Raw genomic sequence first — 12781 nt, 5'->3', positions numbered from 1 at the left:
GAAGGCACTTGCATGTGGAGGAGAAGGGAAGACAGCCCCAGTCCCCTCCCTCCCTTGTCCCACTTGAAACATTTTCTCTCCTTCAGCCCTGAAGCCCTGCCAGGATGACTCTGGATCTTGCAGACGGGAGAGCATGTGTGGTGAGTCAGTTCCCAAAACCTTCCTGAGGCTGGATTTGACACCAGCAAAAGGCCTCCACTTCAGCATGGGGTTTTAACAGCCAGATGCAAGATGGGTACATGAGTTAGATGGGTAGTCAGTGGGCATAATCTAAGGACCAGCTACCCCTCCCGGCCACTTTCAGCTGCAAGCCCAGTTGAGTCGGAGTTTACAATACCAGACCCAGCAGCAGCAATTTCTATCAATCAGACCCACAACCCCACTCAGGGTCACAAGCCCCAACTGCATTGTGTTTTGGAGGTGACCCAAGGAAGGTGCTGCTCAAAGAGATGGGATGATCACAGGGTGAAGGGAATTTATTCTGCGATGGGGCTGGTGGTCCTTAAAAGAAATGTGGCTCAGCATGTTTGAGGAAGGCAGTTTGCCAAAGGCGGGTCCAATACCAAGCACGGAGGGTCTGTGAGCTGTCCAGAGGACTTTCTGCTCCAGTCTCTTAAAATACCACCTCTTCCCAAAGGTACTTTCCAAGGTAAATAGACAAATGTCACCACATGGAAGTTAAAATTATCAAAAACTAAAGACATTTCAATGACGAAAAAACACAACCCAGAAAAATGAGATTTAAAGATCAGACCCACACACACACACCATGGCTGGGGACATGCCCTGAGTTTTAAGAATGATTCCTAGAAAAGCCCAGCAGGGCTTAGATATGTGACTTCATCCAAAAAAAAAGTGTGGCCCAGACATATGTAACAAGCCCAGAAGTCATCTGGAGGCCAAACAAAGAGCGGATGAATTAAGACAAGGCCAAATGATCAGAAAAAGGCAATAAAGCTTTATGATCTGTCTAACCTGCCTAGAAAGCACAGGTCTTTCCTACATCAACATTCCTTAGCAGTTAGTAAGAGATAATAACATGATTATTATGGGGTTTCTAGAGACAGCTCAGGCAAAAGTCAAGGAAATTCATACTGCTACAGAAGAAAACCACAATAGAAGGCTCTGCATTTAAAGGTTGTCTGCTCTGGACATTTCAGCTATTCATCGAGCAAATATTAGTAGCTGAAGTATTCAGGCTGGCAAGGGTTCGGGTTCAAATGTGACCGAGGTGAGTAATTAAACCAAGTGTTTATGCAGTTTTCCTGGGATAGACTGTGTCTGCACAGGCGGAGGAGGCGAGCAGACACCCCTCGGCTGGGTTTGACCCACGGACAACACCAGGCGGTGGATTCTGCAAGGACTGACGCGGCACGGGAGATTTTTGGATGAATTATTCACTGAAAAAAATCTAGGTTTTGGGCCTACCAAAACTATTTGCAAACTCAGTGAATACTTTCCACCAAAAGCCTGAAAACATTTCAAGGAAGAAGTGTTTTGTTTAGCCTTTTCTTTTTACTTTTTTTTTTCCCCCCTCCAGAAATGCCTCTGCTTGAAACCGTCCTTTGAGGCCAGATTACTTGACTCTAAGCAGACTAAGCTTGAACGGAGATGCTTCCATTTCACACTGAACATTGTCAGCACTCTGCTTTGTGGGCCAACCCAAAGAAAACAGCGATTTGCACAGTTCTAGTAGGAACAGCTGGAACGAGCCTCCTGGCTCAGTGCTCACAAGGAAAGACTGCATCCAGTACTACCAGTAGACCCAGTTTACAGTGTGACCTGGAGCAAGTAAGAGAAAGAACTTCTGGGCTAAGGAAATACTTGATATGGGCTACTCAGGAACCGTGCTGGGAAGTCCAGGGCTAAGAAGAAAAGCCTGGTATCTGCAGAGTTGGGAAGGAGCACGAAGGAGCCCAACTTGGCACCCCCGCAGATCTCTGGGAAGTAGATAACCCAAGAAATAAAAAGCCACTGACAGCAAAGAGGTTGGCTGAGCTGATTCTCAAGGAACTGAGGCAATAGGAATCAGCTCATGATAGTCCTCCAGACTCCTTGAAGACCATTAGCTTATGCTTAATGGCAATATCTAGCAAGAGGATGATGAACTCCCAAGAAGATGTTCCAGCTGCTGATGCACAGAGAAGAGAGACCTCTCCTTTCACATATGTAGGCATGCTGGTGGTGGGTGGAGGGCAGTGAGCAGGTATTCCCACACAACCCCAAGCTCCTAAATATGTGCCAAGTCTCCCGAGATGTACTATACAGCAAATTTGTCCTTTGACCTTCCCTTCTCCATGAGCTATATGGAGTTTAGTCTCCCAGTTTCTGTAGCTAAATTAAAGGCTTCAGTGGAAACTGTGTGATAATCCCACATTCACTTTTTGTTAGTCTCCAGCAACAAGGAAAGCATAAAAGAGTAAGATACACACAAACATACTAAAATCCTATCCCACAACATTTCTCTAGATTCCGGTTTGTTGCTGCTTCAGGGACTTCCTAAGCCAGAAGTGCTGTCCTTATACTTAGCAGCACTTGATGGAGTTTTATTGCTTTTGCCTATATAGCTCCATGCTGGAGGGAAGGGGAGAAGAAAATCCAGCTAGGTATTGTGGAATCCAAGAATTGTGTCCTCAGATGATGATGTTCCTGCATGCAGCTTCTCTTTGCATCGATAGGGGCTTGTTGAAGGCAACTTGATGTCATTTTGGATGTTAAAGAATTTTGGCCATCACCACAGAGACATTCTGGACACATGCAAACACCCACCACTTCACACCAACTCCTATTCATTTTCTGCCCAATCCTGGAGGGCAGAAGCAGGCCCTCGACCCATAAATCAGGTCATGGTGTGTTTGTCCCTGTGCCATGAAGAATTCTCTGAGAATCCTGCGGCTGAAGGCAGGAAATTCACGCTGATTCCCGTTCCAGGGCTGGAGCCTGGGCAACTGGCAAGCAACTGCAGCAAGAGATTTTGGAGTTACTGAGCCGAGACTTATGCTGTTGGAATTCATCACAAATATTTCACTCTCAGCAAGAGGTGGGAAAGAGGGAAAGATGGCTTTGTGTGAGACAGCTTATTTATGCAGGGCTGTCTCTCATCTAGCTTTGGAGGCATCATCAGGCAGAGATCTGTGGTTCACAGAGCCTTTTGGGAGGCAGAGGATGGCTCTGCAGCTCCATCCAAGCCCATCTCCAGCAGCCTGCTGGAATCCAACTCCTTCGCAATTGATTCTCCTATGGAGGCAGCATCAGTTGCTTGCCTTTGCTGCTATCAACGGCTGCCCTGGCTGCTCATCAGTCAGTGTCCTGAATACACTTTTTCCTGGGGTCTCTTCTCCAAGATAAACACCAGTGAGGGAGGAGAAGATCATAATAAGGTGAAGATTTAGATCAGTCTGTTTGCATTGTCACCAAAGTCCAACTGTGATGGGGAACTGCAAGTCTCATCACCTCCAGCATGGCAGAGAACTCTGCTGACAGACAGTTGAGTAACCACAGCAGTTCTTGTGTGCTTTGCAAGCATTTGAGGTGGAAAAGGTTGCTTTACCCAAGCTGAGAGAGATGCCACAGCACCATATTGCTATGCCATGAATTAGAAAGGTTGGTTTTGAAGAGTTTAGTTAAACCCTGGGGAAACACATGCTTGGGGTTGCTCTTGTGCGTGCAGCACAAGGCATGTCTGCACAGGTTGTTACGGCTGGGCATACTGGAGCCACCTGGATGTGCTGGCACAGCCCGCTGCCTCGGCTGGGACGTCTTGCTGAGGGGGCTTTGGAGGAGAGTCTGCTCACGTCCAGCCAGGTCAGAGGTGAGACCTCTCCACATATGCACATGCCATGCAGGCAAAGCAATTTTGAATGACAAATATTGCCGATTCACATATTTGACTGGCTCATGCTGGGGTGACACCAGAGATGACCACCGCCAACGCGTTGCTACACCCATGTGCTAGGTATTACCTCCTCATAGCAAGGGCAGCTGAGCTGACCACAAACCAGTGTCTGGTATATGAACTTTGCAGCCTGGTATATGAACTTAATTCATCTCTAATTTGGTGTTTACCTTAAACATATGTGGCTGTGAGAAGGCTGTGGCAAATGTCTGCCTGCCCTGAGCAGGCCCCTGGGTGAGCGCTGCACCTGCGGCTACCCATTGCTGCCGGAGTCAGTCCTGAAGAGCACATGGACCAAGGGAAAAAAATCCTGGAGCAAGAGGCAGAGTTTATTGGTGGTGGCGAGGTTTTAAGTTGGTGACAAAGGGACAGATTGCCCTGGTGCCATGCATACTCCCTGTGGGCACCCAGTTCCCACACTACCCCCAGTGCATCTGCAGGAGCTGCAGAGGCCTCCATCACCATAGCCTAAATCCCACGAGGAGGATGAGTCAGACACCTGGCAGCTCGTTCCAGTGACATTTGCAAAAGCAGGTTTCATTCTGTGATCCCTTCTTCCTCGTCCTCCTCCCCCTACTCCCCGCCTTTTATGAGTAACCATATCTAAATACCTAAATCTGGTTACTCTTGCACAGCCCTTGATTTGGAAGGAAGTGTCTCAGATGAGGCAATACGTGAACTTTGACCTTTTCATGATTTTACAGAGCTTTTCTTCTTGAATATTTGATATTAACCCAGGAAGCATCCTGAGTATGTCTCTAGTGCACAGATCCAGTTCTGATTTCATCCTCAGCACCTCAAGGTAATGGGGACATAAAGAACAAGAGTCCTACTTTATCTACCGAAAGTGTCTTAGGGTTGTGCAACTTGTTTACGATGGCAAATTTTGGCAGCCAGCAGAAGGAGCCTGGGATGGGATTCCAGTTCAGCTCGAACTGCCTCTCAACAAGTCCCAACAAAAATGTGTGCCATTCAAATTTTGCCACGCCAAATTCATACTCTGACTTGGCTCCAGCAGCACGCATGTGGGGGACATTCTCACCGCTGCCTACGCTGCCGCGTTCCTCCCAGCAGATCTCACCAGATAAGTTTCCCCATCTGAACCACTGAGATATGCTTTGGTGATGAGTAGGTGAGTACAAAGTTCAGATGGCCTTTCCCCTGCAAGACCCACTGATAGGTGACCAAGGCCAAGCTCCCATCCAAATCTAGTGAGACCAGTATTGGCAAGGAAATGCAAGAAATAGTTGCGCATAAGTCAAACGGTCAGAGAATAGGCGTTTCCTGGTTTAGTTCCCCATATTCCTAGAAATGGATCTGTGTGACCTGACCACTGGTGTACTAACTCCTCTTTCTGTAACTGTGCTAGTGACAGAAAAGCGGTGTCTGCCTTCCAACGTGGTGAATTTTTCCACAAGCAGTCCATTATTTAGAAAGTCCATTCAAAACCATTGAGCCAGCTACATTTTCTGGGACATAAAAATAACAAAATTGGAAGCTCCCTATTGCCTATAGCCTAATTTCTTGGGGTGTGGGGAAAAAGTAGTTTTGTGTTAATTGTGTTTACTCCTGTAATTAATGGACTCACCCTATTTTTGAATAATTCCTGAATAATAACACAGAAGGGTTCCTGGTTATTAAGCCCTGGCACAGAAGTGGAGGCAGCTACCCTTTACTGGGTACCTGGTTATGAGGCAGCTGGCGTGGAGAGTCCACATTGCCTTTGCTAAGGGAATCTGAAATGGAACCCAAAAGTTTTGTTTCAGATTGAACCAAAATAATTTGAACCATGTAGATCACACTTTGGGTTGATTTAAACAAGTTTTCCCTGCTATTTTCTGGCCCAGTCAAACTAAAGGATTTCAGGGTCCTGTCCACCAGTTGCTGGGTAGGTATGTCCCCACACATTTTGGGTCCAGTCACATAAATGATACCTTTCTTTGAGGGTACAAAGCAAAGCTGTGATCCATGAACTCCAAGCAGAAACCCCTAAATAGTGGAAAAGAGCAGATTCCAAGTGTGAAAGTCAGGAAAGTATTCAGCTACCCATTTTCAAATTATATGAATTCAGGATGATGGATGCTGATAAAATCCTCAGGTCATGTTGATGCCATTCATTGCTCAGTAAAAGACTGTCCCAGAAGCATCAATGGACTTAGCACCCAGTCAGGAAACACAGAGCAAAGAGGGGAAGTAGACAAAATGTTTTGCCCAAGGTTGGAATGAAGGTCAGCACCGGATCAGGATTAAGCAGCGTGCTCTGCAGCATCCCTTGAGTGCTATGCTGTCCCCACAGTAAAGACTAGACTGACAGAGGGTGAGTAACAAGTGAGGTTATTACAGAAGTATTTGCAGAACGAAAAATTAGCCCTTTATACGGCACTTAAAATCCACCCATGAAGTAGGTGACTTTACGTAGACATAATACCCTACTCTTGAAAAGGAAATATGCCAGGAATGTGAAGTGATGGGTATGGTTTCGCAGAAACCCTCTCAAAGATCTCCAACTTTAAAAAAAAAAAAGGGGGGGGGGGAAGAAGTAGACAGGAAGATGTTTTCACAAACATGAAGTCATTTAACTTTCTTGTTCATCAGCAGAGAAGCGGGTAAAAGGAATGTGAAGCATTTACTAGCAGGGCAGGAATTATTCAAAAATAGAGTGAGTCCATTAATTAAAGGAGTAAATACAATTAACACAGCCTCCAAAGAGTTTACATAAGCTTCTTTTAAAAAGTATCCCCTTCTACCAAGCAAGAGTGTCTAATTTAGAAGTGAAATTAGGAAGCTGGCTAGAGATAAAACAACCAAGGAGACGCTTGCAAAATACAGTTCCTCAGTTGTGCTAGAAAAGATAAATGCTATGAAGCCACCAAGGCCGTTAGCACAATTACCAAACCGCTGAGTACTTGAGACATGTTGTAAGGTAACAGAAGATGAAAGAAAAAAAACCAAGGCAGCGGGGAAGGCAACATTTTGCCCAAGATACAGGCTCAGTAGGGTAAGAAGAAACACAAAAGGCACTGAATTGGTAAGTTCTGTTGAAGAACGCTGTCTATGCCTACGTTGGGGTTGTCTGCATCTGAGTTTAAAGAGGCCCACTGAAATGACCCCCCTCATCTAGTACACCTAGTAGAGCTATGAAGTTTTCTTTAATCAGTTAAAATGCTTAAGGTCAAAAACGGAACTCAAACACACCTGCCTTCCATTTTCTATAGAAGAAATGGAGACCTTCACCTGGGAGCTACGTCCCAGCAGTTTGCACTGCACATACAGCATCAGGAAACGATGGAAACGTAAGCGGTACTGACTCTCCACGTTTTTGGAAGTCTGGAAAGGGGAAAGAAAAGCTTTGGACAGGCTGTGAAGTGTCTTTTCAGGGGATTCACAGTATCTTCATTAAAACATAAAAGTGTCTCCAAAGAAAACACTGGCCACTAAAAATCACACCTCCTTCTAGCAGAGAAAGGCTGAGCTGCTTGAAGTTACAGCCAGGAGTGGGACGTGATAAAACAGATTCAAAATGAAGAGAAACACTCATTAGTCTGGGTAATCCCTGCCCCGAGGAAGAGTCCGTAGCCCTGTACGTGTCTCACCGGGTGACAGCAGCCGGACAGGAGGGTGGAGGCTCTGGCTCGGAGCGTGCACTTACAGGAGCACAGGTTGAGACCAGCCTGTGCTTGTGGGTTTCCCCTTCCACAGGAGAGTGCAGCTGGTGAAAGAATAAGGCAGGACACCAGCAAACCCTGCCGCAGGTCCCACTTAAGGACACGCGGTGCTTCTGATGTCTAGGAGAGCACTGAGGAGCAACCCAATGCTTTGCAACTTTATGCCAAAGTTTTGGAGCCAGCTTCCCTTCTGCAGAGCTACTTGCCTTCTGCACCAGACCTGCAAGCCTTTCACTCCTTCCTAATACAGGAATAACAGCCTAATAAGGTCCCACACCTCTAAGTCCATATGGTGCTGGATGGACTTGCCCAGGATGGGTTAAGATTTTAGGCAGATTTTGCTAGCCTCAGGTAAAGCACCGCAGGGATTCAGCAGGGACTGTTAAGCACAGGGCCAGGATAGCACGGCCAGGCCACATCCGGACCTGGCACTGCACACCCTGCGCTCCAAACTCGGAGCTCACACATGAGAAGAGGCAGTTCAGGTCTGCCTACACCAGCAGGATAGACATGCCCTTCGGCTATCAGTTTTGTAGGTGTGGGGCTGCACCTTCTAAAGGAACCTATGCACTCAGCTTGCCTACAACCATGACAAGAGGCAAAAATATCCGGCTCTTCTAAGGGATGAAAGGCAGGCGCTCAAAGGATTAAGTCACCAGCTTCTTCCCTTCCTTTCAGAGCTGGTGAACCATGCAGCGATGCATGTCAGCTGTGTTGGTTTTGAGTCGGGAGCCAGAACAATGCAGGCTGTCTTTCCTGGTGTGTACCTCCAGGGAGGATTCCTGCAAGTGTTCCTCCAAACAGGGTAACGTAGGTGGCAAACAAAAGAGAAAAGCCCTTCAACTTTTGACCCTTCTGGAGTTTACAAATTGTGAAGAGTTCATGTCATCATGAATGAGTCAAGAGGCATCTCACAGAGCCCTTTGGCCCATGCTGCACGTGCCTCTGCACTTTGTCACCTCCTGCAAGTCTTTGTCCTGTTCCCACCACAGAGCAGGAGAATGAGGCAGATGGCTCCTGGGAAGTTTTGCCTACAGATGTGCCTGTCTGCAGTGTCAGCAAATAAATTAAAGCCCTCAGATCCAAAGGCCAAGCCACATCTGTGATACATGCTAGTCTTGATCCACATGAGATGACAGCATCTTTAATAAACCTAGAGAGATGTATGTCCTATGTCTGCTTGTCTCCAAGTGACCTCAGACATTCTTCATACCTGGTACTGGGGTGTCCTGAGTGAATTCATGCTCAGAGCAACCACTGCCTGGAATTAGGAAAGGACACCTGACCTCTTGCTTTTGCAGGTGGGGAAAACCTAGCATGGGAGAGACAGATTTGTTCAAGTTCTCCCAGGAAGCCTATGGCAGGACAAAGAATTGAGCACTACCCCAGTCCTAGCCCAACACCTTTGCTACAAGGCGATGTCTGTCTGTTAAGGAGAACCAAAACCACAGGGCAACACATGCCTGTACAAAGAAACTGAGAGGATCCTAATGCAGGGGCACTTTCACATGCAGTCAAGACTACACTCTGCAGCCCGTTTCAGTTCCTTGCTCCTTCAGGGTTGTTTCAGGTGTTTTTAAGGCAGTTTTTGCATCACACGCTTTTTGGATGTTGGTCTGATATGTGTAAGGTCAACAAGAAGGACAACACCTGGAGCTCATGACTGGTACAAACTGCATCCCCCCCTCTCTCAGAGAAAGCTTCTGCCAAACACACCGTACCTACACAGCATCCCCATGCATTTCTGACAAGTTCATTACAAAGCATAAAGTGCTCCGGAAAGACAATGTCCATGTTTTCATACATGGAGAAAAGTCAGCCAGCCTTCTCAGGACAACAGGACTGCCAGCACTTGCCAGTTGGCATGGACTGCAAATCAATAAATAAATAGATAAATAGACAGTTACACATGGAATCAACTGAGACAACAACAGCAAGTGAGCGAGCATTCACATTCTGGTGCGAACACTAATGTCATCCTTTTCATGAGTCAGTCAGGTCTAAAGGCACATAGTCACACTAGCCCAAAGGCAGGATGTATATCCACACGGTGCTAAGCTTGAACTACTGGTTATGGGCTGGCACACAGCCGGCTTAGGGTAGGAACGTGCATCTGCATCTGTCTGCATTTTTGTGAGCTGCAGCGGGAAATTAGGGCTTCTCAAGAAACAAGGCTGAGAATCAGGAGCCCTCTCCTCTGCTGCTATACTGTCCTGCCGTACACCCACCACTAGCATGTCCCAGGCTTACTTTGCAGGACCTTTTGTACCCTCACCTGCTGCCATCACACTTACTCACAAGCAAGCACAAGCCAGGAGGGAAGGTATAAAACATAAACCTTCATTAAAGATTTTGTAAGAAGTCAATGAGGCCAAAATAACAGAGGATGTAATAGAGCCATAAATATCTCCCACAGCCATAAACACTTCTACCTGCTGCAGCCTGGGCATTTATAAGTGCTTCAGGCATTCAGCGCTGTGTTCACACTTATTCCAGCATTTACCATCCAAGGAGACAGAGGTAGGCAGACGTGGTGCCATGCGCAGACTCACACATCGTCCTTGTTTTACGATACCAGCTTGGGTATCTTTCCTGAATTCTCCTTTTTGTGTATTACAGTTCCTGCTTCAGCCAAGAGGTGTTTAAAAGTTCTGGCTGAGCTCAGGGCCCATTATATTAAGGTGCACATAGACTTTGAAGTGTCTCAGAAGAGTCTTTCTCTAAGCAAATGGGATAAAGAGGAGAAAAGCAACTTTCCTGAACACCATGTTAAAAAATACCCAAAGGTGGTATTATGAAAACCACCTTCCCTGCAGGTCTTCTCTTGGATATTCCAACAATGCCAAAAGCCTCTGGAAAGTGGAGAACACTTCTAGGTCACTCAAGAAGGACAAGTGAGTTCTCAGGAACACCAACCCACAGCATCATCTACCACGTTAACCTGGAAAAGTGGAAAGTCTTTGGCTATGCCAAGGAAATTCCTTATTCTGCCTTCAAAGCACCAGCTGTACAGGCCATAAATCCTTGTGGCCAGCCAGCTTTTTGACACAAACCTCCAGGCACCCATACTACTTCCTAGGCCTTGGGTTTCCAGGTATGAACAACATCATTGCCTGCACATTCCACCACTTCCAAGAGGAAGAGGACAAAAACTGAAGTATTTTAGCAGCTGACAGGTGGGTTGACAAGAGTCTAGGTGGTCAAGGGGTCTCCAAACTATAGTATTCATGCCCACCAGCCTCAGGTGTAGGCTTTTTCCATTACCCAAAAACACATATTCTTCCCTAAAAAAAGTCATCCTCCTCTCAAACCTCAGAGCATCTACAAGCATTCATCAACTTTTTCAGAATCCTCCTCAGATGTTCCACAACCTTCCCCATCTCACACCATCATGCTTCCAGCTTTGCTCCAAGCCTCACAGGAGACCTCCAACTAGTTTCATTCCCTTCTTCACACCCCCAGGCTGCTACAATAACAATTATTCGTGGTGGTGTGTAGTGTATGGCTGTAGAGTATGCTGAATACCCCAGTCATGGCAAGAGGTGAAGAGGTCCCTGATGTTTAAGCGAGGGAGCACCTCTTCAATACTGACAGAGGTCAGCAAGAGACACAGCAACAGGCCTAAACTTTTCCTAAATGGATTCTGAAGGCTGTTTTATTTTGCTGCAAAGCTACACCTTGTCCTGAGATCATAACCCACCTTGAGGCTCAGAGATGGGTCTGCAGTGAGATATCCACCAAGTGCCATGGAGTCATCTCACTACCGATGCTTTTGCTCAAGCTGCATGTTTTGTTACAGGAAACCAGAGTTGCTTGCTACTTGCTCCTGTCTTCGTAGGACATTGCCAAAGCTATCTTTGAAGTGGGGTTATAGACGAGAAGTCATGATTCACCTCCAGAGGGACCTCAAGGTAAGTGACATTTGCAAGGCTTAATCATGACCTTGTGAACAATGGGTGAATCAGAAAGCTAAACTTTACATCGCTCACCCAGATTAATGTGGCCTTGGACACCTCCTTCGAGATCCCAGGCCAAACTTCAGTTAGTTCCTCCCCTAGATGATTCAGAACTAAGATTAACAAGAGAGAAAGCACCAAGCCAAGCAGAACTATTTGCAAAGCTTAGTTAAGCAGGAAATGTTTGCCTTGCCCATGACTCGAAGATCACATTATCCCACTATTATATGTCCTTTGGAAGATTTTCATAAATATGGTAGAGCTGAGAGGCAGGAAGGAAGAAAGACAAATAGGGCAGTTATTAGAGAGCTCACATGAGATATGAGAGGAGTTGTAACCCTCTGTACTGCATGAATCACACACGGAAGCTGAACCCTAATGACCAGTATGCCAAACGCTGGCTAATCTGACCATAAGAACCAGCTTCATCCTGGACCAAGTACCTCCAGCTAGCTGCATCAACTAATTCATCAGCAGGATGCCCATAAAGAAGTCCTTGTTTCAACGAATCAATATTTTTCCAGAGAAACACTAAAAAAGGTTGTCAGGACTATTTCAAGCTTCTTTTGCTTTTACAGGAAATAAAAGGGACCAAGTCCAGATCCTAAAGACACTGGGAATCCAAGTTTCCCAGTATTCAACTTTGTAGTTTATAGCATGTTAAAGGACATGGTGCACCATATGGCAGGTACTCCAACTTTCTCAAGAGAAAAGGTAAGAACAAGTTACTCATCTTGCCAATCCTTCACACAGTTTAAAAAAAAAAAAAAAATCACAAAACCTCAGCCCCTACCTTCAGCTGCTGCCATCACACCACCTCTGACTCAGATCTCCCAGACTAAAAAAGTTCTACACAGCTGCTATCTTCTTAAATTTCTTTTTAAAAAAATGCTGATCATTTGCCACATTAATTCATTGTACCTGAGGTCTTCCCAACTCCCAGCTAAAGCTAATGAGAAATTCTCACCTGTTCTGGTTTTGACCTATACCTTCTAGGAAGGGAGACCTGAAAGCAGAAAGCTCAGCAAAATCCAGCCAGGACCTGCCCATCCAGTTCCACACCACCAAATACAGAGGAATTTGCCTTGTACAATTCAGACTTGCAAGGAGCAGAAGTAAAGGTTGTTATTGCCTTGGTAATTGCTTGCACTGGAGGAGAGTGGGCCAGGGGTAATGGGGCTGGACAACTGCCAGCAGGTAATTGCAACCTGAGATGACTTGATGGCAGTGCCTAGGGTGCGTAAGCTGTCTTTCTCGCCTGTAAC

The sequence above is a fragment of the Phaethon aethereus genome (assembly GCF_964289735.1).
Source record: "Phaethon aethereus genome assembly, chromosome: 4".
In the NCBI taxonomy this organism is placed as follows: Eukaryota; Metazoa; Chordata; class Aves; order Phaethontiformes; family Phaethontidae; genus Phaethon; species Phaethon aethereus.
This window is presented reverse-complemented; position numbering follows the sequence as displayed.